The 27,252-nt window shown below is 42.2% G+C and overlaps 1 protein-coding gene across 6 annotated transcripts in view; it reads left to right on the top strand.

Moving 5' to 3' along the window:
* The window catches only part of hivep2a (HIVEP zinc finger 2a), a 103,534-nt gene that overhangs the window by 66,197 nt on the left and 10,085 nt on the right, over nt 1–27,252 (top strand). For all 6 annotated transcript variants that reach the window (XM_042321705.1, XM_042321702.1, XM_042321701.1 and 3 more), the window contains 2 exons: nt 9,754–9,935; nt 27,106–27,174. The gene's annotated coding sequence lies outside the window, so the exon portion shown is untranslated. The remainder of the gene's footprint in view (nt 1–9,753; nt 9,936–27,105; nt 27,175–27,252) is intronic.

Below are 27,252 nucleotides of genomic sequence, written 5' to 3'. Positions count from 1 at the left end.
TACTCATGTGCTTAGCTTAGCATTAATATGAATGCATACTGAGGCTCACTCAGGCATTGTTATTATCTTGCGCTTGGGGCCGCCTCCCTCTCAGTGCAGCTGTTAAACAGGCAGAAATCAATGCCAAAATATAGACACTCTGTCTGAAGTGGCTTTAAGAAGAACCCCAGCAGAAAGACTGACGGACAGACAGGGAGATATTCTTGGCTCCAGGTAACTCTTCTCCATTTCCCCTCTCCAATTCGCTCTTTATTAGGCTTGTGGACAGAGCAGGCAGCCTGCTCTCCAATGACAACATTACTGTAGGGGGCCTCAGAGGATGGCCCGGGTCCCTACAGAATCAGGTTTATGCTCCAAGTCCCTACAGTCTCTAGCTAATCCTCTTGACAGGGACTCCGGTAAGGGCACTACTTTATCTTGAGGAAGCCCTACAGCCTATCACGCCCTCCATTATACAGAGATTAGCTGGGAAAGACTCTGTGCAAACACAGCAGTTTCTGTATCAAAGGCCATAATGAATATGACGGCAGAGGCTGGAGTATCAGTATACAACCTGTATCTAACGCCACTGAGGTGAGTCAGCAGTCAACCTTGGCTTGATACTTCAATAACCAAGGGGAAGTAAAAGGTTAAATAAAAATGTGGTAAACCTGTTTTGGTCAACCCCTTATCATAAACTACCCATTTGTGAGGAACTAAACTATGTTGTGATTTCTTACGATTCATTATCAATGACTCAGCTTGATTGTCCATTATTGTGAAGATGTTTTAAGGCGTCTGGAATCCCAACACAAACCCTGAGGCTGACTGCGGCGTTAGGACGTGTTGAACTAATCTTCAGAACACCTTGAGTGAAAGGCTTTGGTGTGAACAGACCTTTGTTTATCATAGAGCCTATAGGTGTTGTCAGGGAGCCTCTTGAACAATGATACTCTGTAGATGTTTCTGGACTAATGAACACAATGCTTTGGAAGCCTTACAGTTCTTTCTTCTTTTTTCCCTCTCGTGACTAAGCTGTTCCTTTCAAAGGAGGTGATGCACGAAGGGCTGATCTTCTGATTGTGGACCTCCCATTTCACCGTCCTCTAAGGCCACGCCACCTGGAAACATCATGCCTAGAGGGGGTGTGGCACTGTTACGTCACACCCAGACTGTGTGTGTGTGTGTATGTGTGTGTGTGTGTGTATGTGTGTGTGTGTGTGTGTGTGTGTGTGTGTGTGTGTGTGTGTGTGTGTGTGTGTGTGTGTGTGTGTGTGTTTTCATGGAGAGGAAGTCTGACTCCAGTCAAAGGTTTGTGGGTAGAGCTGACAGACAGACAGCTGGAAGGATTCGGTAAAAACCTCAACTCTAAACACATGTATGAATGGCTGACCACACAAGTCAAATGCACACCATCTTCCACTGCCACTACAGTCACACACAAAATATGGTACCAACAATGGACATATCGGTCTGGGGTGTGAGAATACCACACCGACAGAATGTTACACTGGTATCATCATTGGCATCTGATCTGTGCTGTACTTTACAATACATCAGCATGAGTTATATAACACTGTGTGGCCGCTCACAAGGATGAACACAGGGTTTTCATTGATAACTATCTTCTTTCAACAGGATAGCCTAACCTACGTCCTATACTGTTTCTGTCCTGTTTGGTCATACAGGCATCCCCTACCACAGCCAGCTAGCTCTACCAAGGCCTCCCTCTGTCCCTCCCTCCCCCTCCCTCCCAAGTATTGTTGGCTGTTGGCAGTGGGGGATGTAGACTGTCTTTGTTTGACCAACACCCAGGATTTCCACAAACAGGGTTGGCAGGACAACCAGAGCCAGTTACCCTCTATACCCACATGGTGTGTACAAGACAATGGTGGAAATAGACGCTGTTACGGATGAATTACACTTTGTTTCCTGCGGATTTCAGGGAATTTCATCAGAAGGCAGTTGGTTTTTCAGAGCTTTGTGTGTGGGGAGTGGGGAATGCCACTGGGTTGGAGGGTATGGATGAGGAAATGACCATCGTACCAGGGGAGGCCAAAGCTAGGGGCTATTGTTCAGCTCCCTGTCATGAGAAAACAGCTGTGCCCCTTAACAATGCAGCACACTGCTTAACATGGGAGGGAAATAATTCACACCTAGGAAAGGCGAAGTTCTCTCTCACACTGGGGCTGGAGGAGCACGATGTATGGGAACAAGGTGGTCTGACTTGTGAATGACATATTATCAGACATGCAGTTTGTATGTACGCTAGCATTTAATGTGAATCATATTGAACAGTGTTGTAGTGGCAGGTGATTTGAAGTAGCCTCCTCTTTCTGACTACTGTTTAGTTAAAGATGGATGGTGCCTGACCTTGTTTAGAGAACATGACTAATGAATATATACCATATGCACAGTTTCCACCTTCTCTGGCTGTGAGTGTTCATGAGTTGGCAGTCCCCTGTCTCCTCAACCTCAGTGTCAATCAACACGTTTGGGACCCGATAAAATGTGCTGCCCGTCCCGAGACCATCAATTATACAGCCATAAAGCTCTCATTTCAGCCCAGAGATTTCAGCTCCAGCACAGCACACCCAGCACCGAAGTGCTTTGTGCTCTTAAACGACCCAAACCTTCCTAAAACAACAAGAGAGAAAGAGAGCGCGCCGGGGGGGGGTGAAACTAGTGGAAACTGGACAGACGGGGACTTGCTAAGTTTTACAGGCTGACTCAGAAGAGAGCGGGGCCAGCTCCCGCCTCGTATACTAGGAGTGGGCTTGGCGGGGACGCCGGCGGCTGGCGCTGCTGCTGAGACTCACAGGCAGCCCAGGCTAGCTATCAAGGTCTGGCCAGGTTGTTATTCAGGGGAGAGAAGAGAGGCAGGTGACAGACAGAGGGAGAGTGGGTGGTTCACCCCTCACAGACCGCATGATTCTCATGGCTCTGTTTTGGACATGACAAGCACATCGAGTGTCATTGGGTCATCAGCTCACCCCGCCCACTGGTGGTTCGACGCTGGCCTCGGCCTGCGGAAGTGTTAGTGTGAGTGTGTTGACAGATATCCCCTGTCTCTCTCTTCATCACACCCAGAGAAAGACAAAGTCATTTGGGATTTGGGGATGGCGGGGTGTGAAAATGACACTGATTATCTGGTCCCCGGAGGCAGCATGTCCGTGGCCACGCGTGTCCCTCTCCAGAGAGCCGGGTTCACTGTGTGATTAATGCCCATTAAATGCCATGTGCTTCCCATTTTGGTTCAGCCCAAATCCTGTCTCCCAATGAGCTGATTACAGAGCAGCAGCGCAACGACCTGTCAGCTCAAAGGCCCTGCTCTCGTTCTGCTACACCTGCTGGCTCCTGGCTCCCAACTCCCTGAGTCCCCTGATTGTTTCCTCTGTCTGGTCTGGTTCTGGAGCCCCTCTGGGGTGTCACACAGTGGGGATAGTTAGTGTTACTAGCATTGAGGCTTTGAACAATTCCTGAGGATTTTGTTTTTGGGGAAACTGTCTGTCTGGAGGCAATGTGGACTATGGTTCTATGAGTGTATAAAGTCTATTGAGAGGAAAGGGACGTGTTATGCATTGTTGTCTTTGGAGAAAGAATCTAACTGAAGAGTTTAGTCAACATATGGCCTGTGAGAGGCATGAAGGCACGCACACACATCCCCAGGGTGAAGGGGATATTGTGTTGAAACCTCAGTCCTGACAAGTCCTCAGTGGAGGAATCCATGTGTAGGCCTGGCCAACCAAGCAGCTCTCTGAGAGATCAGTGGTTTGTCTGTTGTCCAGCAGCACACAGAGGTCCCTCTCTCCTTTTGACTTCACCGCTGAATGAACGCCAGCGTCAAGACCACTCAAATGAAAGATGGCCGCCGACGCCGTCAGGAGATCCACTTAGGCCGATTTCCCGGCTCTTTATAAAGAGTAACACGACACTCGACCTTAGCTGTCAGTGGAGCGCTCAGGGCCCCCACTTTTTAAAAAAAAAGGTGTGATTCTGATGTCACGACCGCAGTTATTCTCTGAATTCCACGCTGATGCACTCATCCTTCAGTGCTGTGCTTTCCATCAGGCCGCCCTGTCAGGAACAGACATGGGGATTGGAGGGAGGGGAGGGGGGGGATGTACAGCTGGAGCAAGAGAGAAGTGAAGAATAACAGAACCCTCTGATGTGTGTGTTTGTGTGTTGGAACATGGAGCCTCTCTCTCTCTTTTCGCCCCCCATTCTCCCCCCATCACAGGAGCAGTGCTGGATCCTGTCCACATTGTCGATTGTGCCATTCTTCAAATGTACTTTTCGGTTTCCGCCCATAAATTTTTTAGCATCCCCATTAAGTATAAGGTAATTGCATTGGCTCTATATAACGCCCCGAGCTACGAGACTAATTAAAGCAGAAACAGGAGTTTAGGCATATTTATTAAGAAGACTTCGATTAATTATGGAAGACAGACGTGTGACTTTAAATGAGAGATATTAAGAGAGAGATGATCCTCATCCTCCAGCACCCAGACCCTTATAGACAGCCGAAGGCTGGGAGGGAGAGAGAAGGAGAAAGAGAGAGAGGCATGGAGTGAGAGAAGGAGAAGGAGAGAGAGGCATGGCGTGAGAGAAGGAGAAGGAGAGAGAGGCATGGCGTGAGAGAAGGAGAAGGAGAGAGAGGCATGGCGTGAGAGAAGGAGAAGGAGAGAAATAGGCATGGAGTGAGAGAAGGAGAAAGAGAGAGAGGCATGGAGTGAGAGAGAAGGAGAAGGAGAGAGAGGCATGGCATGAGAGAGAAGGAGAAAGAGAGAAATAGGCATGGAGTGAGAGAAGGAGAAAGAGAGAAATAGGCATGGAGTGAGAGAAGGAGAAAGAGAGAAATAGGCATGGAGTGAGAGAAGGAGAAAGAGAGAAATAGGCATGGAGTGAGAGAAGGAGAAAGAGAAATAGGCATGGAGTGAGAGAAGGAGAAAGAGAGAAATAGGCATGGAGTGAGAGAAGGAGAAAGAGAGAAATAGGCATGGAGTGAGAGAAGGAGAAAGAGAGAAATAGGCATGGAGTGAGAGAAGGAGAAAGAGAGAAATAGGCATGGAGTGAGAGAAGGAGAAAGAGAAATAGGCATGGAGTGAGAGAAAAGGAGAAGGAGAGAGAGGCATGAAGTGAGAGAAGGAGGAGAGAGAGGCTTGGAGTGAGAGAAGGAGAAGGAGAGAGAGGCATGGAGTAAGAGAAGGAGAAGGAGAGAGAAGCATGGAGTGAGAGAGAAGGGGAAAGAGAGAGAGGCATGGAGTGAGAGAGAAGGAGAAAGAGAGAGGCATGGAGTGAGAGAGAAGGGGAAAGAGAGAGGCATGGAGTGAGAGAGAAGGGGAAAGAGAGAGATAGGCATGGAGTGAGAGAGAAGGGGGAAAGAGAGAGACATAGCCACAGAGAGAGAGGGTACCGAAACACACAGGGGGCTTTGTTCCCCCAGCAGCATGTATGTGTGCAGTGAGTTCCGCTGTTCTCTCTCCGAGCAAAAGGCCACAGGGCAGACGTGAGGCCGTGACTGATGCCAAAGAAATGTGTCAGAGAGCACGTGGCGAGGACGGGCAGCGGGAGCTTTGTCAACCCTGCCTCCCTGCCACTCCAGACCATTATATAGCCTAATTGGCTCCTACATTATGGGATTGTGTTAGGGAGGTTGACAGCCATGGTTTTCCTGGTGAATAGGACTTAAAACAACATGTGCTGTGGAGGGCTGACTGTTTCTGGGCTGAAGAGAGGAGCGAAAAGGAGAGGGGAGAGAAAGTGAGAGGAGGACAGGAGAAGAGAGAGAGAGGCATGGAGTGAGAGAGAAGGGGACGTTTGTCGTCTAGGGTAGAGGAGGTGTCAGGCCGATGCAGGTGCACCTGACAGGGCGCTCGTCTGTTCCCATGGTTTCAGCCCCGTTGGTGGGGGTGGTGGTGAGTAGGGGGAGCAGGGCAGGAGGTGATGACAGGCCCGGTGGCCTCAGGGCACCTCACACTGTGATACATTTAGCTTCTTAATGCCACTTCCAATGATCCCACTAACTCTCCTGTATTACTACGCATAAACATTTTATCAGCTGAATAATGTTGTGGAAGTGGAGAAGAGCAGGAGGGTCATCTCCAACCCCCAGTTCAGTTTAGTTCAGTTCAAACCGAGACAGTGGTTGTCAGCCACTGTTTTTTGAGGCCATCACAATAAATTGTCCAATGTACCGCAATTGTGATGGTTGCGGTAGATTTTTTAAAAAGTTTTACAAAAGTGTTTTTTCAGGCTCTGCTTTCTTCAGTTTGTCTCGTACGTGTCCCGTCTTATACCTTAGCCAAACAATGCACTTGTATCTTCTATTGAGTTAAAGCGGCACTTAAATGGAAACAAGTGTTTAAGAATTTAGTGATTACATAAGAGGGTTGTTACGTTCAGAGTGCTGGGGTCTTTCTGGTGCATTCATCCTTGCCATGCGTCGACGCCACTGCAGCTACAGTCCTGCTGTCAGACAAGCGTGACTGGATTTGTTCTTCCTCAGGAAGATGTTGGTGTTTCAGAGAAATGCAGGGCCCGGATCAGGATTAGAAAGTACCATAATGTGTATGGTATTCAATTCTCCTGCACTGTAATCCAATTGAGATTGAGACAATAATAACGAGTGTAGCTGTGACAGCTTCTTCCTGACTGCGCCACTGCAGTAGGCAGGAGGGAGGATGAATTATTGCACAAATAATACTGGGGGTATTTTTGCACCACAGAACATACAGTGTAAACATGGAACTTGTTTTTAGTGAATATCTAACCACAGCCAATGGATTGGAAAGAATGTATGAAACTGGAAGTTTGCTATTTTTAATAAAGGACAGATTTTTTTCGTTTCCATTTTCCAGTTATTGCTCCCTTTTTAGTTGGACTTCAGGACAGGTAAGAGGACGTTTCCTGTGACTCTTTCAGGACTAATTATTTTAACAAATGCTGTTCAGATGTTTCAGAGATTACTGGAGATGTTGCAGTGATGAGTGTATGTAACAGTTCTAGTATTTTTCATGGAAGTTCGTCCTTGGAACTGCGCATCTTTCACAGGCCCACATAGTGATTTTTAGAGATAAGAATAGCCCCCTATGCTGCCGGAGCAGAGCAGTGCTCTCCCACTAGGAGTCAATGATCACAGCACTTACTCAAATCTCTGAGGAACTCCTGCTCTCTGGCTGCAAACAGGCTGCCAACAGGCCCACATTGAAACAAATGGCTCACTTCTTCTCAGAAGAGGATCCATCTCTATTCTGTATGACTACAGCCCGTGGGTTTGGTTTGGGCGCAAGTGCTCGGCTAGCTCAGACTTGGCAAGATGCTCATCTTCTGGTAAATAGCAGAGAGAGATCCAGAATAGTTATTCTGCTATTTCTATAGTTCTGTTTTGATGTTCCTAAACTTGATGGAATTGTAGAATCATTTCAGGGACCTCATCAAACATATTTTTATCTAAGTTTTATGGAGGCAGATAAGGCCTAATCCTCTAGGCTGAGCAGCAATCTCTGAGTGAGTTCTGTGGGACAAATTAGAGTCCCAACCCCTACACTATCAGTTTTATTACCCTGACATAACACCCATGATAGATATTTATAATTATGACTAATGACATTAGTGTTATGATACATGCATTGGTGTCTCAATAGCATACTGTACTTGGTTGCTAGCCAACTGTTTTACTTTTGAGTCATGGCAAGTTCCGTAATGTGCCATAAACTGTCATAGATCATGATTTGACTTATTACCAAGAGGATAAGAAACATTCATGAAACACTGTTTAATTATGGGTGATGAACTTGAAGTCATCTATTGGTGTTCTGAGACACTCTGCAACAGTTCAGGGTGGTACATTAGGCATATCGATCCGGTTAGCTGTACTGTACTGTCGTTTTTGGACATCGATTTACATTGTGTGAAAGAGAGGATAGTATGTCTTTATTTTTGTTTCTGGTGGAATCATGCATTGGAGCAGTGCATGGAATTTGACATAGCTAGATTTAAGCTAGCTAACCTATGCTCTTTTGTTGCTGAGAGAGTTGTATATCCCCATGGAAAGGTTAAGGGTTATCGTGCCTCTTGCCTCAAAGGACCCCTGCCCAGCAGGCTTAGGTCAGACGAACTGAGGTAATATTCTACCTTACTAGAGGAGGTAGACTCATAGAGACATACAGAGATGGGCAACCTGGCCCCCTGCTCTCTGCCCTCTGGCCTGGCATAGCTTACATAAGTCTGAGTCACAGCATCCTGAGTCAGAGAGAGAGCGAAATAAAGACCAGGAGGACATCTCAAAAAACAACCTTACCTGCCATCAGGAATAGACCACTTCACAGCTTCCTCTCAGAATGCCTGCATCTATGAATCATGTATTATCCAGTGCAGTGGAAAGAGGTTCTGGGGTAAAAATAGATGAACAGCCCAGTATAACACCCCTGTCCTGGATAAAAACACACATCAAATGGAGGAACACAGAGCGGTTGAGTTCAGTTTACTATGGCCAGTGTTCTTTGTTAGGCCTCTCTCCATACTGTATTTAATCAGGGAGGGGTCCCTTTTATTGCGAAACCACATTGAAATGTGTCCATGCATCAGACCCAGCCAGTGGGCCGAGGGCTGGGGCCTTACCATAGCAATGGGATTACATCTTCCCTCTCCCTGAAGGGTGGGCCGAGTCTGTGGTCAGAGAGAGAAATGGGGTGAGAGAGAAAGAGGGGAGAGAGAAAACTACAGATAGCGAGAAAGAAAGGAAAAGAGTGCGAGAGGGAAAAGGAGAGAAGGAGAAAGAAAGAAAGGAAGAGGATGAGAGAAAGGGAAAGGATGAGGGGAAGAGAATTAGACAAAGATAGTGTCTCCTCTCCCATATTTCAGTTGCCTTGGCTCCCTGGGTCTCTGGTAATTTAATATCTGTGATTTGTCAGCGAGGCCGAGGAGGTAATGGATGGATCGAGCAGAGTTTCACGCTGGCATTTTCATGGAGGATGATGAAAGAAAGTTCTCTCGCTCTCTCTCACCGTCCTTTAGATTAACAACCAACCTAATTATGCCCGCTCCTCTTTTACGCCGATAACATTTGTCTTATTTGTCAGGTGCTGTCAGGTTGGAAAAGAGAGCATCAATTCGACCCTCTCCTAACAGAGGGAGATATGTATGGTAGAAAGAGCTCAGGCCTATTGTTACAGCTTAGCTCTATCAGGCAATTTCTCCATTTTGCGTCATACCTTAGATATCCCATGACATATGAGCTCATTGTACCATACAACACCATCACGGTGACAGCGCCATACCAAATGTCCAAAGCTGTCGTCCTTCTAATGGGAGAGGCTGACGTGGACCTCCTGTAAAATGACACGTGCTTTTTCTCTTCTATACTTGACGTCAATACACACAACAGTGTGCGGGAGAGAGGGACATAATACAAGGTGTCTGTCCTTGTGTTTGCTTGAATCCAAGAGGGTGTTGTCAGTATGAGACCATACTTCTCTTCCCAGTAGTATATCTGGGATAATGAACTTATCCCTATGACTCGGCAGTATGCCTCAATTGTCTGAGGCCCCCTCTGGGACCGTTTTGGCAGGTGGTGTTCCATTAACCATATGGAGCCCGACCAAAGTGCTGAAACTTTGTTAAATAATAAAAGCAGATTGATAGAGCGACGATAAAATTGGTTTGATTCATTGGCCCATTCTGAACCAGTCTATTGGATTTTCTATGGCAGGTTTTTATTTTTATGACATCAGCAGGTGTATAAATGGTTCTCTTTTTGCTGTTTCTCTCCAGTGGTCTGTGTCATCTCCGCCCCCTGGCCAAGGGGTCATCCTGATCTCTGAACCCCCACTCCTCACCCTCCTCCCACCAGCCTGACCCAGCGACCACCCCACCTTGCACCCAACCAAGCGGACCGAAGACCCTTAAACAGTGCCAGGCTCAATCACCACCTCAAGTCCTCTGAGATCACGCAGGTAACTGTACACACACACACTCGCACACATACACACACATGCTCACACATGCTCACTCATAACACTTACACACACACACTCATACACATACACACACACACATACACACACACACTCACACTCACTCTTAACACACACACACACACACACACAGGAGTCAGGAGTGCATGTGTTTAGAATGGAAATAAGGGGAATGTTAGGAATAGACACCTTGTCTCAGTGAGCCTCACATCTGGAAGGGGTGTGTGTTAGCTTTAGCTGCGTGCTAGCAGATGGGAGATAAAAGGACAGGCCTGATGCTATCTGATCTACGGGCTGTGGTTGACTCATGATAAAGGTGATACAAATATTGCTCATGACACCTCAGTGTCAGGCTGTTCAATAGGTGAGTATAAGTACAGAAGGACATTTGGGACTTTGCAGTACCACCAGGAAGCAGACAATGTGTTTTGTTTATTTCTCAATTATGTGTTTATGCACAATTGGTTATGGCCGTGTGTTTATCTAGTCAGTGGTCCTCTCTGCTCTACTCCCCACTGACTCCCCATCTAATGCCCTGAATTATTCTGTCTCCTTTCATCTAGATCATATTCCACCTGTCATACCTCCTCTCTCTCCTCTCTCCTCTCCCTCCTCTCTCCTCTCCCTTCTCTCTCCTCTCTCCTCTCCCTCCTCTCTCCTCTCCCTTCTCTCTCCTCTCCCTCCTCTCTCCTCTCCCTTCTCTCTCCTCTCCCTCCTCTCTCCTCTCCCTCCTCTCCCCTCTCCCTTTTCTGACAGGAGCTCCTCTGTTTGTTACTATGTTGGTTAATCTGAATGAACTTTGTGGTGTAGCTAGCTGTTTATTCAGGGAAGGGAAACCCATTCGACTAGCCCATTCACTCCCATACACTTGGTAACATTTGTGCTAGATATCCCGATGTGTACATTGCCAGGACTCTGAACTACGGATCCTTGCTGTGTGCAAGTAGTATCCCTTTACAGTGTTGTCTATGGTAGGCATTGTCAGTGGGTTAGACACCCGGCTCATGATGGTATACTCACCATAAGCAGGGCTGTTAACTTTGGACAGTGACTAGAGTAAATGATTTGGTCTAGGGTGCGACCCTGGTTGGACCAGGCAGGGAGGCACATCGGTGGCAGATGTTTGAGTTTGTCCTCCTCTCATCCACCAGTCTCATCCACCAGGATCACGGCCTCCCCTTCTTGTTTTGCCTTCGACTTGTCTTTATAGAGCTCGCAGCAGTTTAAATACTTGGAGGTTATGAGGTATACTGTTCCACTGGATTTACCCAGCGGCATAGTACAATACCCTGTTTGATATATATTACAATACCCTGTTTGATATATATATAGTACAACACCCTGTTTGATATATAGTACAACACCCTGTTTGATATATAGTACAACACCCTGTTTGATATATAGTACAACACCCTGTTTGATATATAGTACAACACCCTGTTTGATATATAGTACAACGCCCTGTTTGATATATAGTACAACACCCTGTTTGATATATAGTACAATACCCTGTTTGATATATATTACAATACCCTGTTTGATATATAGTACAACACCCTGTTTGATATATAGTACAATACCCTGTTTGATATATATTACAATACCCTGTTTGATATATAGTACAACACCCTGTTTGACTATATTGTACAATACCCTGTTTGATATACAGTGCCTTGCGAAAGTATTCGGCCCCCTTGAACTTTGCGACCTTTTGCCACATTTCAGGCTTCAAACATAAAGATATAAAACTGTATTTTTTTGTGAAGACTCAACAACAAGTGGGACACAATCATGAAGTGGAACGACATTTATTGGATATTTCAAACTTTTTTAACAAATCAAAAACTGAAAAATTGGGCGTGCAAAATTATTCAGCCCCTTTACTTTCAGTGCAGCAAACTCTCTCCAGAAGTTCAGTGAGGATCTCTGAATTATCCAATGTTGACCTAAATGACTAATGATGATAAATACAATCCACCTGTGTGTAATCAAGTCTCTGTATAAATGCACCTGCACTGTGATAGTCTCAGAGGTCCGTTAAAAGCGCAGAGAGCATCATGAAGAACAAGGAACACACCAGGCAGGTCCGAGATACTGTTGTGAAGAAGTTTAAAGCCGGATTTGGATACAAAAAGATTTCCCAAGCTTTAAACATCCCAAGGAGCACTGTGCAAGCGATAATATTGAAATGGAAGGAGTATCAGACCACTGCAAATTTACCAAGACCTGGCCGTCCCTCTAAACTTTCAGCTCATACAAGGAGAAGACTGATCAGAGATGCAGCCAAGAGGCCCATGATCACTCTGGATGAACTGCAGAGATCTACAGCTGAGGTGGGAGACTCTGTCCATAGGACAACAATCAGTCGTATATTGCACAAATCTGGCCTTTATGGAAGAGTGGCAAGAAGAAAGCCATTTCTTAAAGATATCCATAAAAAGTGTTGTTTAAAGTTTGCCACAAGCCACCTGGGAGACACACAAAACATGTGGAAGAAGGTGCTCTGGTCAGATGAAACCAAAATTGAACTTTTTGGCAACAATGCAAAATGTTATGTTTGGCGTAAAAGCAACACAGCTCATCACCCTGAACACACCATCCCCACTGTCAAACATGGTGGTGGCAGCATCATGGTTTGGGCCTGCTTTTCTTCAGCAGGGACAGGGAAGATGGTTAAAATTGATGGGAAGATGGATGGAGCCAAATACAGGACCATTCTGGAAGAAAACCTGATGGAGTCTGCAAAAGACCTGAGACTGGGACAGAGATTTGTCTTCCAACAAGACTGATCCAAAACGTAAAGCAAAATCTACAATGGAATGGTTCAAAAATAAACATATCCAGGTGTTAGAATGGCCAAGTCAAAGTCCAGACCTGAATCCAATCGAGAATCTGTGGAAAGAACTGAAAACTGCTGTTCACAAATGCTCTCCATCCAACCTCACTGAGCTCGAGCTGTTTTGCAAGGAGGAATGGGAAAAAATGTCAGTCTCTCGATGTGCAAAACTGATAGAGACATACCCCAAGCGACTTACAGCTGTACTCGCAGCAAAAGGTGGCACTACAAAGTATTAACTTAAGGGGGCTGAATAATTTTGCACGCCCAATTTTTTAGTTTTTGATTTGTTAAAAAAGTTTGAAATATCCAATAAATGTCGTTCCACTTCATGATTGTGTCCCACTTGTTGTTGATTCTTCACAAAAAAACACGGTTTTATATCTTTATGTTTGAAGCCTGAAATGTGGCAAAAGGTCGCAAAGTTCAAGGGGGCCGAATACTTTCGCAAGGCACTGTATATATATAGTACAACACCCTGTTTGATATATAGTACAGCGCCCTGTTTGATATATAGTACAATACCCTGTTTGATATATATATATATAGTACAACACCCTGGTTGATATATAGTACAACACCCTGTTTGTTATATAGTACAACACCCTGTTTGATATATAGTACAACACCCTGTTTGATATATATAGTACAACACCCTGTTTGATATATAGTACAACACCCTGTTTGATATATAGTACAACACCCTGTTTGATATATATAGTACAACACCCTGTTTGATATATAGTACAACACCCTGTTTGATATATATAGTACAACACCCTGTTTGATATATATTACAATACCCTGTTTGATATATAGTACAACACCCTGTTTGATATATAGTACAACACCCTGTTTGATATATAGTACAACACCCTGTCTGATATATAGTACAACACCCTGTTTGATATATAGTACAACACCCTGTTTCATATATAGTACAACACCCTGTTTGATGTATAGTACAACACCCTGTTTGATATATAGTACAACACCCTGTTTGATATATAGTACAACACCCTGTTTGATATATAGTACAACACCATGTTTGTTATATAGTACAACACCCTGTTTGATATATAGTACAACGCCCTGTTTGATATATAGTACAACGCCCTGTTTGATATATAGTACAATGCCCTGTTTGATATATAGTACAACACCCTGTTTGATATATATATATATAGTACAACACCCTGTTTGATATATATATAGTACAACACCCTGTTTGATATATAGTACAACACCCTGTTTGATATATAGTACAACGCCCTGTTTGATATATAGTACAACACCCTGTTTGATATATATATATATATATATATATAGTACAACACCCTGTTTGATATATATATAGTACAACACCCTGTTTGTTATATAGTACAACACCCTGTTTGATATATAGTACAACACCCTGTTTGATATATATAGTACAACACCCTGTTTGATATATAGTACAACACCCTGTTTGATATATAGTACAACACCCTGTTTGATATATATAGTACAACACCCTGTTTGATATATAGTACAACACCCTGTTTGATATATATAGTACAACACCCTGTTTGATATATATAGTACAACACCCTGTTTGATATATATAGTACAACACCCTGTTTGATATATATAGCACAACACCCTGTTTGATATATATTACAATACCCTGTTTGATATATAGTACAACACCCTGTTTGATATATAGTACAACACCCTGTTTGATATATAGTACAACACCCTGTTTGATATATAGTACAACACCCTGTCTGATATATAGTACAACACCCTGTTTGATATATAGTACAACACCCTGTTTCATATATAGTACAACACCCTGTTTGATGTATAGTACAACACCCTGTTTGATATATAGTACAACACCCTGTTTGATATATAGTACAACACCCTGTTTGATATATAGTACAACACCCTGTTTGTTATATAGTACAACACCCTGTTTGATATATAGTACAACGCCCTGTTTGATATATAGTACAACGCCCTGTTTGATATATAGTACAACACCCTGTTTGATATATATATATATATAGTACAACACCCTGTTTGATATATATATAGTACAACACCCTGTTTGATATATAGTACAACACCCTGTTTGATATATAGTACAACGCCCTGTTTGATATATAGTACAACACCCTGTTTGATATATATATATATATATATATATAGTACAACACCCTGTTTGATATATATATAGTACAACACCCTGTTTGATATATAGTACAACACCCTGTTTGATATATAGTACAACGCCCTGTTTGATATATAGTACAACACCCTGTTTGATATATAGTACAATACCCTGTTTGATATATAGTACAACGCCCTGTTTGATATATAGTACAATACCCTGTTTGATATATATATATATATAGTACAACACCCTGGTTGATATATAGTACAACACCCTGTTTGTTATATAGTACAACACCCTGTTTGATATATAGTACAACACCCTGTTTGATATATATAGTACAACACCCTGTTTGATATATAGTACAACACCCTGTTTGATATATAGTACAACACCCTGTTTGATATATATAGTACAACACCCTGTTTGATATATAGTACAACACCCTGTTTGATATATATAGTACAACACCCTGTTTGATATATATTACAATACCCTGTTTGATATATAGTACAACACCCTGTTTGATATATAGTACAACACCCTGTTTGATATATAGTACAACACCCTGTCTGATATATAGTACAACACCCTGTTTGATATATAGTACAACACCCTGTTTCATATATAGTACAACACCCTGTTTGATGTATAGTACAACACCCTGTTTGATATATAGTACAACACCCTGTTTGATATGTAGTACAACACCCTGTTTGATATATAGTACAACACCATGTTTGTTATATAGTACAACACCCTGTTTGATATATAGTACAACGCCCTGTTTGATATATAGTACAACGCCCTGTTTGATATATAGTACAACGCCCTGTTTGATATATAGTACAACACCCTGTTTGATATATATATATATAGTACAACACCCTGTTTGATATATATATAGTACAACACCCTGTTTGATATATAGTACAACACCCTGTTTGATATATAGTACAACGCCCTGTTTGATATATAGTACAACACCCTGTTTGATATATATATATATAGTACAACACCCTGTTTGATATATATATAGTACAACACCCTGTTTGTTATATAGTACAACACCCTGTTTGATATATAGTACAACACCCTGTTTGATATATAGTACAACACCCTGTTTGATATATATATATATATATATATATAGTACAACACCCTGTTTGATATATATATAGTACAACACCCTGTTTGTTATATAGTACAACACCCTGTTTGATATATAGTACAACACCCTGTTTGATATATATAGTACAACACCCTGTTTGATATATAGTACAACACCCTGTTTGATATATAGTACAACACCCTGTTTGATATATATAGTACAACACCCTGTTTGATATATAGTACAACACCCTGTTTGATATATATAGTACAACACCCTGTTTGATATATATAGTACAACACCCTGTTTGATATATATAGTACAACACCCTGTTTGATATATATAGCACAACACCCTGTTTGATATATATTACAATACCCTGTTTGATATATAGTACAACACCCTGTTTGATATATAGTACAACACCCTGTTTGATATATAGTACAACACCCTGTTTGATATATAGTACAACACCCTGTCTGATATATAGTACAACACCCTGTTTGATATATAGTACAACACCCTGTTTCATATATAGTACAACACCCTGTTTGATGTATAGTACAACACCCTGTTTGATATATAGTACAACACCCTGTTTGATATATAGTACAACACCCTGTTTGATATATAGTACAACACCCTGTTTGTTATATAGTACAACACCCTGTTTGATATATAGTACAACGCCCTGTTTGATATATAGTACAACGCCCTGTTTGATATATAGTACAACACCCTGTTTGATATATATATATATATATAGTACAACACCCTGTTTGATATATATATAGTACAACACCCTGTTTGATATATAGTACAACACCCTGTTTGATATATAGTACAACGCCCTGTTTGATATATAGTACAACACCCTGTTTGATATATATATATATATATATATATAGTACAATACCCTGTTTGATATATATAGTACAACACCCTGTTTGATATATAGTACAACACCCTGTTTGATATATAGTACGCCCTGTTTGATATATAGTACAACACCCTGTTTGATATATAGTACAACACCCTGTTTGATATATAGTACAACACCCTGTTTGATATATAGTACAATACCCTGTTTGATATATATATATATATAGTACAACACCCTGGTTGATATATAGTACAACACCCTGTTTGATATATATAGTACAACACCCTGTTTGATATATAGTACAACACCCTGTTTGATATATATAGTACAACACCCTGTTTGATATATAGTACAACACCCTGTTTAGTACAACACCCTGTTTGATATATATAGTACAACACCCTGTTTGATATATAGTACAACACCCTGTTTGATATATATAGTACAACACCCTGTTTGATATATATTACAATACCCTGTTTGATATATAGTACAACACCCTGTTTGATATATAGTACAACACCCTGTTTGATATATAGTACAACACCCTGTCTGATATATAGTACAACACCCTGTTTGATATATAGTACAACACCCTGTTTCATATATAGTACAACACCCTGTTTGATGTATAGTACAACACCCTGTTTGATATATAGTACAACACCCTGTTTGATATGTAGTACAACACCCTGTTTGATATATAGTACAACACCATGTTTGTTATATAGTACAACACCCTGTTTGATATATAGTACAACGCCCTGTTTGATATATAGTACAACGCCCTGTTTGATATATAGTACAACGCCCTGTTTGATATATAGTACAACACCCTGTTTGATATATATATATATAGTACAACACCCTGTTTGATATATATATAGTACAACACCCTGTTTGATATATAGTACAACACCCTGTTTGATATATAGTACAACGCCCTGTTTGATATATAGTACAACACCCTGTTTGATATATATATATATAGTACAACACCCTGTTTGATATATATATAGTACAACACCCTGTTTGTTATATAGTACAACACCCTGTTTGATATATAGTACAACACCCTGTTTGATATATATAGTACAACACCCTGTTTGATATATAGTACAACACCCTGTTTGATATATAGTACAACACCCTGTTTGATATATATAGTACAACACCCTGTTTGATATATAGTACAACACCCTGTTTGATATATATAGTACAACACCCTGTTTGATATATATAGTACAACACCCTGTTTGATATATAGTACAACACCCTGTTTGATATATATAGTACAACACCCTGTTTGATATATATTACAATACCCTGTTTGATATATAGTACAACACCCTGTTTGATATATAGTACAAGACCCTGTTTGATATATAGTACAACACCCTGTCTGATATATAGTACAACACCCTGTTTGATATATAGTACAACACCCTGTTTCATATATAGTACAACACCCTGTTTGATGTATAGTACAACACCCTGTTTGATATATAGTACAACACCCTGTTTGATATATAGTACAACACCCTGTTTGATATATAGTACAACACCCTGTTTGTTATATAGTACAACACCCTGTTTGATATATAGTACAACGCCCTGTTTGATATATAGTACAACGCCCTGTTTGATATATAGTACAACACCCTGTTTGATATATATATATATATAGTACAACACCCTGTTTGATATATATATAGTACAACACCCTGTTTGATATATAGTACAACACCCTGTTTGATATATAGTACAACGCCCTGTTTGATATATAGTACAACACCCTGTTTGATATATATATATATATATATATATATAGTACAACACCCTGTTTGATATATATATAGTACAACACCCTGTTTGATATATAGTACAACACCCTGTTTGATATATAGTACAACGCCCTGTTTGATATATAGTACAACACCCTGTTTGATATATATATATAGTACAACACCCTGTTTGATATATATATAGTACAACACCCTGTTTGATATATAGTACAACACCCTGTTTGATATATAGTACAACACCCTGTTTGATATATATTACAACACCCTGTTTGATATATATATATATATATAGTACAACACCCTGTTTGATATATATTACAACACCCTGTTTGATATATATATATATATATAGTACAACACCCTGTTTGATATATAGTACAACGCCCTGTTTGATATATAGTACAACACCCTGTTTGATATATATATATATTACAACACCCTGTTTGATATATATATAGTACAACACCCTGTTTGATATATAGTACAACGCCCTGTTTGATATATAGTACAACACCCTGTTTGATATATATATATATAGTACAACACCCTGTTTGATATATATTACAACACCCTGTTTGATATATATATATATATAGTACAACACCCTGTTTGATATATAGTACAACGCCCTGTTTGATATATAGTACAACACCCTGTTTGATATATATATATATTACAACACCCTGTTTGATATATATATAGTACAACACCCTGTTTGATATATAGTACAACACCCTGTTTGATATATAGTACAACACCCTGTTTGATATATAGTACAATGCCCTGTTTGATATCTTGGGGTCCCCATGGTGTGCAGTATATATTAGTAATAGAATACCTCAACTTTGAGAGCTGGGGGATCTGTGTGGGGGAGGAGGGTTCTGTGTGGGGGAGGAGGGGTATGTTGATGGGGAGGAAGGGGGGACATGGAGGGTAGTGAAAGCTTACTTGTTCAATGTCACGTGAGGAGCTTCCAGGCTTAATTAAACCTGTGTTAATCCTCCATCCAAGATAGTCACAGCTGAAATGTCCATAAGGAAGCGCCCTTCTTTCCTACGGTTACATGGTTTTAAAGGTTAACTGCTGGTCGCCCATTTTATGGTGATTTAAAGTTCAGACTACCTCATGATGTTCTACTGTAGGTGAAAAGACGGTGGGCTTTCAATGAAGCATGGTGTTGTAAGTAAGGAAGACAATTAATCAGTACCATTCCAGCTGCTTCCTGTCATTTCTGCAAAATGTTGTGGAAAATGTAATGAAGGCTGGCTCGGTAATGGTTTCAAGCTTACCCGGTGGAACTTACCCGGTGGAAAATATGACCGTCTTTCCATAGACAATTAAGACCGACATGAAGCCCTTTTCTTTTTTTATCCTGGACTTTTTTCTTCATTCTCCTTCTTTTTCCTTCCAGAGAAAGGATGTGATGTGTTTCATCCAGGGCTAAATGGAAACATGTACATTAAACGTCTACAGCTGTGGAGCATGAATTAACTAGGGATACTTGGTTCTGCTGCTTAGCTGGAGAAATCCCATAATTGCACCTCCAACAACATAGAGAGTCAACGCTGGGTCACATGGTTTATCCCACAATGCACTCAGCATGCATGTTTAGCCGTTACCACCTCCAGGAGAAAAATCCTCAAACCTGGCTGCATGCTGCTTACTTTTTGTTGTTGCTCTTTCTAGCATTGCAGCAGTCTGCAGAAATGCCTGTTGGAGCATCTCAGAGCAGAGGGCCGGTACACAGACACAGCGAGAGGTGTTTTCCTCTATGCCCTGTCCCACAGTTGGTCTCCCAGAGTGTCCCACAGTCCCTCCCTTCCCCTCCTTCCCTCAACCTAGCCTCCCCAGGACCTTAGCATGGCGACACTTACCGCCTCTCCCTTTTGTCTGTGTCCGTCTGGCCACTTGTTTGATTGGTAACTGTATATCAGGCTGGGGACACTGGCGAGGCCGCCAGAGTTCCCGTTGCATTAAGCATGACCTCATGTTGAAAGGAGCTGATTTTCTCTCTCTAAATGGCTCTCAGCCTGCGGGGGCCCGGCCCGGCCTTTTGGCTCGACACCCCAATCACTATGCTCAGACCACTGAACTCTCCCAGCACCCCATATTAGGCCTCTCACTGATAGAGGAGGATGAGGAGAGAAAGAGAGGGAGGGAGAGAAAGAGAGTGAGAAGGAGGACAATTGTGTGCTGGTGTGATATTGTGTGTGTGTGTATGCGGTTGTGTGTGTGTCTGTGTGTGTGTGTGTGTGTGTGTGTGTGTGTGTGTGTGTGTGTGTGTGTGTGTGTGTGTGTGTGTGTGTGTGTGTGTGTGTGTGTGTTGTGTCTACTCAGGCTCAGGCTCATGGACTGGCTTGTCTGGGGAAATGATGTCACGCTCTGTTCCCTATCAAGCCTGTCCAAAGTCCACAGATGATTCTGGGCTAATTCATCTTCAAGATGAGGCCTTGGGTTGGTGGCATGGCCAAACCGGTTGCACTGTACATATACCCCTTTAGCTTCATCTGCACATACAACCAAACACATAATACTGGACTCTCAGAGTATGAACAGCATCTTCTCTGTCTTTTAGTCCTTTACCCAACACCAACAGACAGCTCTGTTGTAGTCCTTTACCCAACACCTACATACAGCTCTGTTGTAGTCCTTTACCCAACACCTACAGACAGCTCTGTTGTAGTCCTTCACCCAACACCTACAGACACAGACAGCTCTGTTGTAGTCCTTTACCCAACACCTACATACAGCTCTGTTGTAGTCCTTTACTCAACACCAACAGACAGCTCTGTTGTAGTCCTTCACCCAACACCTACAGACACAGACAGCTCTGTTGTAGTCCTTTACCCAACACCTACAGACAGCTCTGTTGTAGTCCTTTACTCAACACCAACAGACAGCTCGGTATTGTAGTCCTTTACCCAACACCAACAGACAGCTCTGCTCCTGGTCTCTAGAACTGACTAATGTCCTCTGGGAGAGAGCCAGGGAGAGGTCAGATCAGACACCGGATGGATGCACCAATCAAAAGCTCATAAACAAATGAGCAAACGGTGTCTTTGGGGCAAGTGTCTGTGAGGTGAGGTGTGTGCTGTTGGCCTGAGTGTCTGACTAGCTCCGCACCATGGACAGAGATAGTGTTTATAGCCAGTGCTCCTACTGTAGATGACTTGTTCATAATGGCCCAGCATTCTTGGATGAGCAGATAACATTCATCACAATCAGCAGTAACATCATCAGGCATGGGGGCTGATATCCATGTCTTATTTAATGGCCGGTGTCATGGCCCAGTGAAGATTTGGCACACAGCGATTTGTTAAGAGACAACCCAGCGCCCAGATTTTTGTAATGTCGATATGTTTAGAATTTGTTGCTGGATGACGTTTACTTGTTCAATGCCAAATATGTTTGCGGTATCTCAACACAACAAAGGCAAATAGAAGCAAGAATTTCCACCTGGCCTGTCAGAGGTAAAGGTGGAACAACTATCATATTGTTTGTACCTTTTGCAGGGCTGCGCACAGTTCACACATCAATTTAAGCTGTGGTTTGCTATGCCTATTGAACGGCCATCTTCCTACTCTCATCCCACACAGACGGAGAGTCGAGGTGACCCGAGCGGAGCGAGCGACCAGCCGCCTAGCCAGCTTGTGTAACCAGCCTCTTTCGTAACGCCAATTCATAAGTTTGGTCACCCTGCTGCATAGCATTCAGGCTTGTTCCTCAAACAGGAAGTGTCACCCACACTCCTCACCTCAGCCAGTCTGAATGACAATAGCCGACACCTCTCACCTACGCAGAGTGCAGCTCTCTCTTTTCACCACTCACACACACACATCCTCTACGTTAAAAATATCCCCTCCCATCCTATTCAACTGCCTAGCTAAACCTCCTACTTGCTGCTGGAAATATAGACCTGGATATGACAGGATGGATGCCTGTTTGGATAGGATTCTTGTCTGAATCCTGTACCTAGTAGTTTAATCAGTAGAGAGTTTGTCCCGAAACAAAATATCCATCCCATCATGCTATAGACATTGCCCATTCACACATACCATCTTATACATTTCTATAATACACTGTACACTGTAGTTGTAATTTTAATATTGCTCTGTGAGGCCAAACTGGCTCTGCTGATCATCTGGACCTGTTTGAGCGATGGATGGTCTCTCTCTCTCCCCTGGTTTTTCAGCCTGTTGCGTTCTGCCTCTTCACAGTCTCAGACTGCAGTATCTCCCAGCTGCAGTCTCTCCCGGCTCCAGGCTGTGCTTCATCTTTGGGCTCCTAATGAGGAGTCAATATGACACTCCCGGGGGCTGACTTGCAAACAGCCTGGGTGATACATCCACAGAACCTGCTTACAGGGGATAAAATCACACCCCAAACCTGCTGGCTGTGCAAATGGTGCTGTCACATGCTGTCAAAACCCAAGCTGCTGGGAGTTAAGTTTAAGTGTGAAAATAGTTATTGCTGGGATTTCAATAAGATTCAGGGATATTTTCTGTTTCAAAGATTGTTTTTCCCGTGGCGGGCCGAGGGGCCTTTATTTATAGTGCTTTGTTTTGCTGATGTTTGTATTCCATTCTGTTTTAGTCATGGTCAATATGAAATATGTTGATACACGATACAGACTGGTGAAGAAGCTACTTTTTGTTCACCTTTAGAGCCACAAATGAACAGAACCGAGAAGTGTGTCCAAGACCGCATCATTAATACAGCTGATTCAGTCCTTTCTATAGTCACACAAATGTGTGCTCTGTCAATGATGTACATGCAGTCCATTTGAGAACCAAGTGATTCTGAATACAGCACATTGTGAAGAATTCCCTGAACCCGTTCAGGTGAAAGGCAACGTTGAGACAGATGCGCCTAAAACACACAATACTTTATTTGTACGAGCCTTGCCTCAATCTATTTTCAGAGCCCTTTCAAATTTTCCCACAGCTAGCAGTTGATAAAGCCAGTTGGAGCTGTTAAAGTTGCCTCCATCCCTAATGAGCTGGATAGCTGGAACAAAGACCACAGCACACCGACCCAGCTCCCCTCTCATTCCCACTGTAAGGAAAGATAAAGAAACGATAGCATGCAGATATGTATGTGTTTCTATGCCAGTTCCATCTTCCCATAAAAGCCAGAGGGGAGAAAACAAAGAAAGAAAATTAAACAAGCCAACACACAGATAAATAAATAAGATGTTTCAGTTGGGGGTCTCATTAGGCCTCCTGAGGCTGAGGTACTGACCATGATACACTTCTAGGCAGGACTACCATAAACTCTGTAATTACTGAATGGAAACAATTAGCAATGCCTTGAATTATTCAGAGTCTGCCCTGGAAAGTACAAGAAACTGTGCCTGTTTCTGCTCAGGGAAATCAGAAACGGCCTGTGTGTGTGTGCCTGCCTACATGGCTGTTGTGAATGTGATGTCACCAGGAGGACAAACAAAAGGGGGTAACCGGATCCCTAAAAACACGCCACCGCGACCGCACGCTGGTGGGTGTGTCACGGTCAACCCCACAGACGGGCCACTGAATTAGGCCACTGTGCTTATCGAATGGCCCTCTGGTTGAAGCGATAACCAAAACACAGGCGTCTGCCCATGTGACTAACCTTTGTTTCTAGAGGAATTACACACATTTTTGAATTGCCAAACTCTGTAAGAGAGATGGGACTGGAAGCTTGAGGTTGATTGAATTGTCTCTATTTGTGTTATAACATGTAATGCTGGCAGGTCTAAAACAGCAGAGCAGTCGATAATAACAGTGTTAAAGACGTTTATTTACACTATTTTGTTTGTGTATTTATTTACAGTGCTCTTGTCCTGCATTGAACTTTTGGTTGGACAGGGAGAAATATGGCGTCATGGTTCATTTTAACTTCAGATGTTGGTATTTGAGGGAAGGAAAAATAAAACGGGATTCACTCTATTCTCTATTTCAGTGTTGAAAGGAATTTCAAGCACTTCAAATTGGTATGTGGCATCTTGGCTGGCCAAATGGTTTAAGGATGACTATGGCTGCCACACATAAGTGATTGACACACAAAATAGCACAACATTCTATAATCCTCTCTCCTGAATCTGCCTGCCCAAAAAACGCTCAATACCTAATCCCTGCTTTGGAAAGAGGACATATTTTGCTAGAGTTAAAAGGCCTCTGTAAGGTTTGATCTTTTCACAATGGAGATGTGCGTCAGTGTATAGGGCATGGCACTGCCCCAGGCTAGCAGCCTCCTACACTCCCCGTAGATCCCCAGTCAGAAACCAGAACTGGGCCGAAGGTGGGCAGAGGCTCTCTCTCAGGGGGAGGAGGGGTTGATGGAGGTATATGTAGTGCATGGCGTGATGTGTGTGTGTGCGTGCAGAAACTTACTGTAGGGGCCGGTGTACTGTATAATAATAATGTCTGCCTTATCAGGGGCATCAGTTGTTGGCAGAGGGCCATCATATCAGATGATGTACTGTTGGACTATGGAGATGTTACATAAAATGCTTGAATCATCCAGTGGAGTGTTTCTGTTTATATCTTTGAGGATGTTCCGTTTCTATAGAGCGAAGTGTCCCTGACACACTGCCTCTGTCACTGTCCCACGCACACTTCCTCCAGGTACTCCACTTGAAACGGATGCCAATGAATATTCTCACCCACACTCAATCAGAAAATAGGACAGGGTTTTAGTTGGGATGGATAGCACTTTATATAAGCCATTCAATACTTTTTCTTTGATTTACAAAATGGTAAGCTTCTGCTTCGGCACCATGGTAGCAGATCTGTATAGATTAACAAGAGATACTTTTCTGTTTATCAGCATTGCATCCACATCCCTGGTGCCCAGCAGCAGAGCTAGAAAGATTCATTAAAGGAAGGAGATGCTCCCAATTGTGGAGAGGGGAGAGGGGGAGAGGGGTGTGCCAACGTGGCCGCCATTAAGTGTGATATATGAAACTGACTCCAGCTTAGACAGATTGCTCTTTTCCACTCAGTGATAGGTTTGCTCTGGTATCATGAAGCTGAATTGCGTCAGTTGACCCTTATTTTACAAAATACTAGCAATTGAGAATATATTTTGTGAAAATAAGCTAGGAGGAGTTAAGAGGCAGGTACAAGTACTTTAGGTTTAGACATCTTTGTTATTTATTATTCCTCTCTGAATATCTCTCTCAGAATGTATCTATATCTACGTTATCTTTACAAAGCTGTCAATCAAGCGCATTTCATTAAGTTGGTATCAACAACTGTTCATGCAGGTGTGTTTCAATTGAGACTGCTTTCTGTATTTTCCTATTTTTAAAGGTAGCAAAACATGGCTGTTTTGAAACATACACATTTGGCTTTTGATTTAATTGAAACATATATGGGTGTTTTACGATATTGTTGGTGGTATTTACAGAAAGGGGCTCTGGCCTGTAACAAACCTCCATCCAACCACTTATACTGTAGTTGCGAAACTCAGGCTTCCACAGAGGGCTTATGGGATGTCCAGAGGGGTATACTAGAAAGCTTGGATCAAAGTTAGTCAGCTAACTTTGATAAGCAACCAGAAATAACTATTGATTTTGTGGTTCATTAAAAAAAGTTAAAGTTAGATATGCTTTTTTGTTTGTTGAATCAATTAGACCATGCCGATTTTCAAGCTTCTTTAAAAAAATTAATCTAAAGTTAGCTGGCTAGCTTCTTGAACCTGCTTTGTAGTATACCCCTCTGGTGTTTGCACACATTCCTTTTGTGTAACAGCATTGAAGAGAATGAAAACAAAAACAGACCAAAAGTAAATATTTCCGGTGCTAAAAATACCAGTGGTTTTCTGCCGGGCTATTTTTAGTTCTCACGTTGGCCTCCAGACACCCGCGTCACACAGCTTTCGTGCTCTTACCCCAGCAGCGCCAGAGCAAAGGGGCCTTGTGTGTGTGTGTCTGTCGCAATCAGAGAAAAAAAACTGAAATCAGGAAATACACAGCATAGACTTGCAGGTTCAGCATGTTAGCCTCAGAAACTGGAGTTCATTCTGTATTCAGGTGTTGGTGTGGTTTCTGTACGTTAACACTCGGAAATAGAACCACAAATGTTTATTTATAGTTTCTGTGTCTTTTAGGAACTACGTGGGCTTATTTGGTACTGATGACTCACTGTTAGCAAGAGGGGGTGGTTCAGTTTGAAACTACACTCAGTCAACTTCAGTTTAGTTTAGCACTGTACTCTTTGTACTACATGCCACTATACATGAGAATATAGATGACCGAACTGGGATTCATTTATTTGAAAATGGAGGAAAATCCTAGAGACATAAGTTATTAACAGTGACTTCTCAGTGAGTGTTTTGTTTCAATCACTGAATTATTTCTCTCTCCTCTCTCCAGGTCTTAAGTGAAGATTCTTTTGGAAGTTGTAAAAAGAGAGAAATCAAGAAGCACTTTTTTTTAAGACCGGTAAGTGTTCAATAATAAATATGTACCCAATCAGGATTTTTAAGATGATGTCTTATTTTACAGTACATGGCATTTATA

The sequence above is a fragment of the Oncorhynchus tshawytscha genome, linkage group LG05, assembly GCF_018296145.1.
Source record: "Oncorhynchus tshawytscha isolate Ot180627B linkage group LG05, Otsh_v2.0, whole genome shotgun sequence".
Taxonomy (NCBI): domain Eukaryota; kingdom Metazoa; phylum Chordata; class Actinopteri; order Salmoniformes; family Salmonidae; genus Oncorhynchus; species Oncorhynchus tshawytscha.
This window is presented reverse-complemented; position numbering and strand designations above follow the sequence as displayed.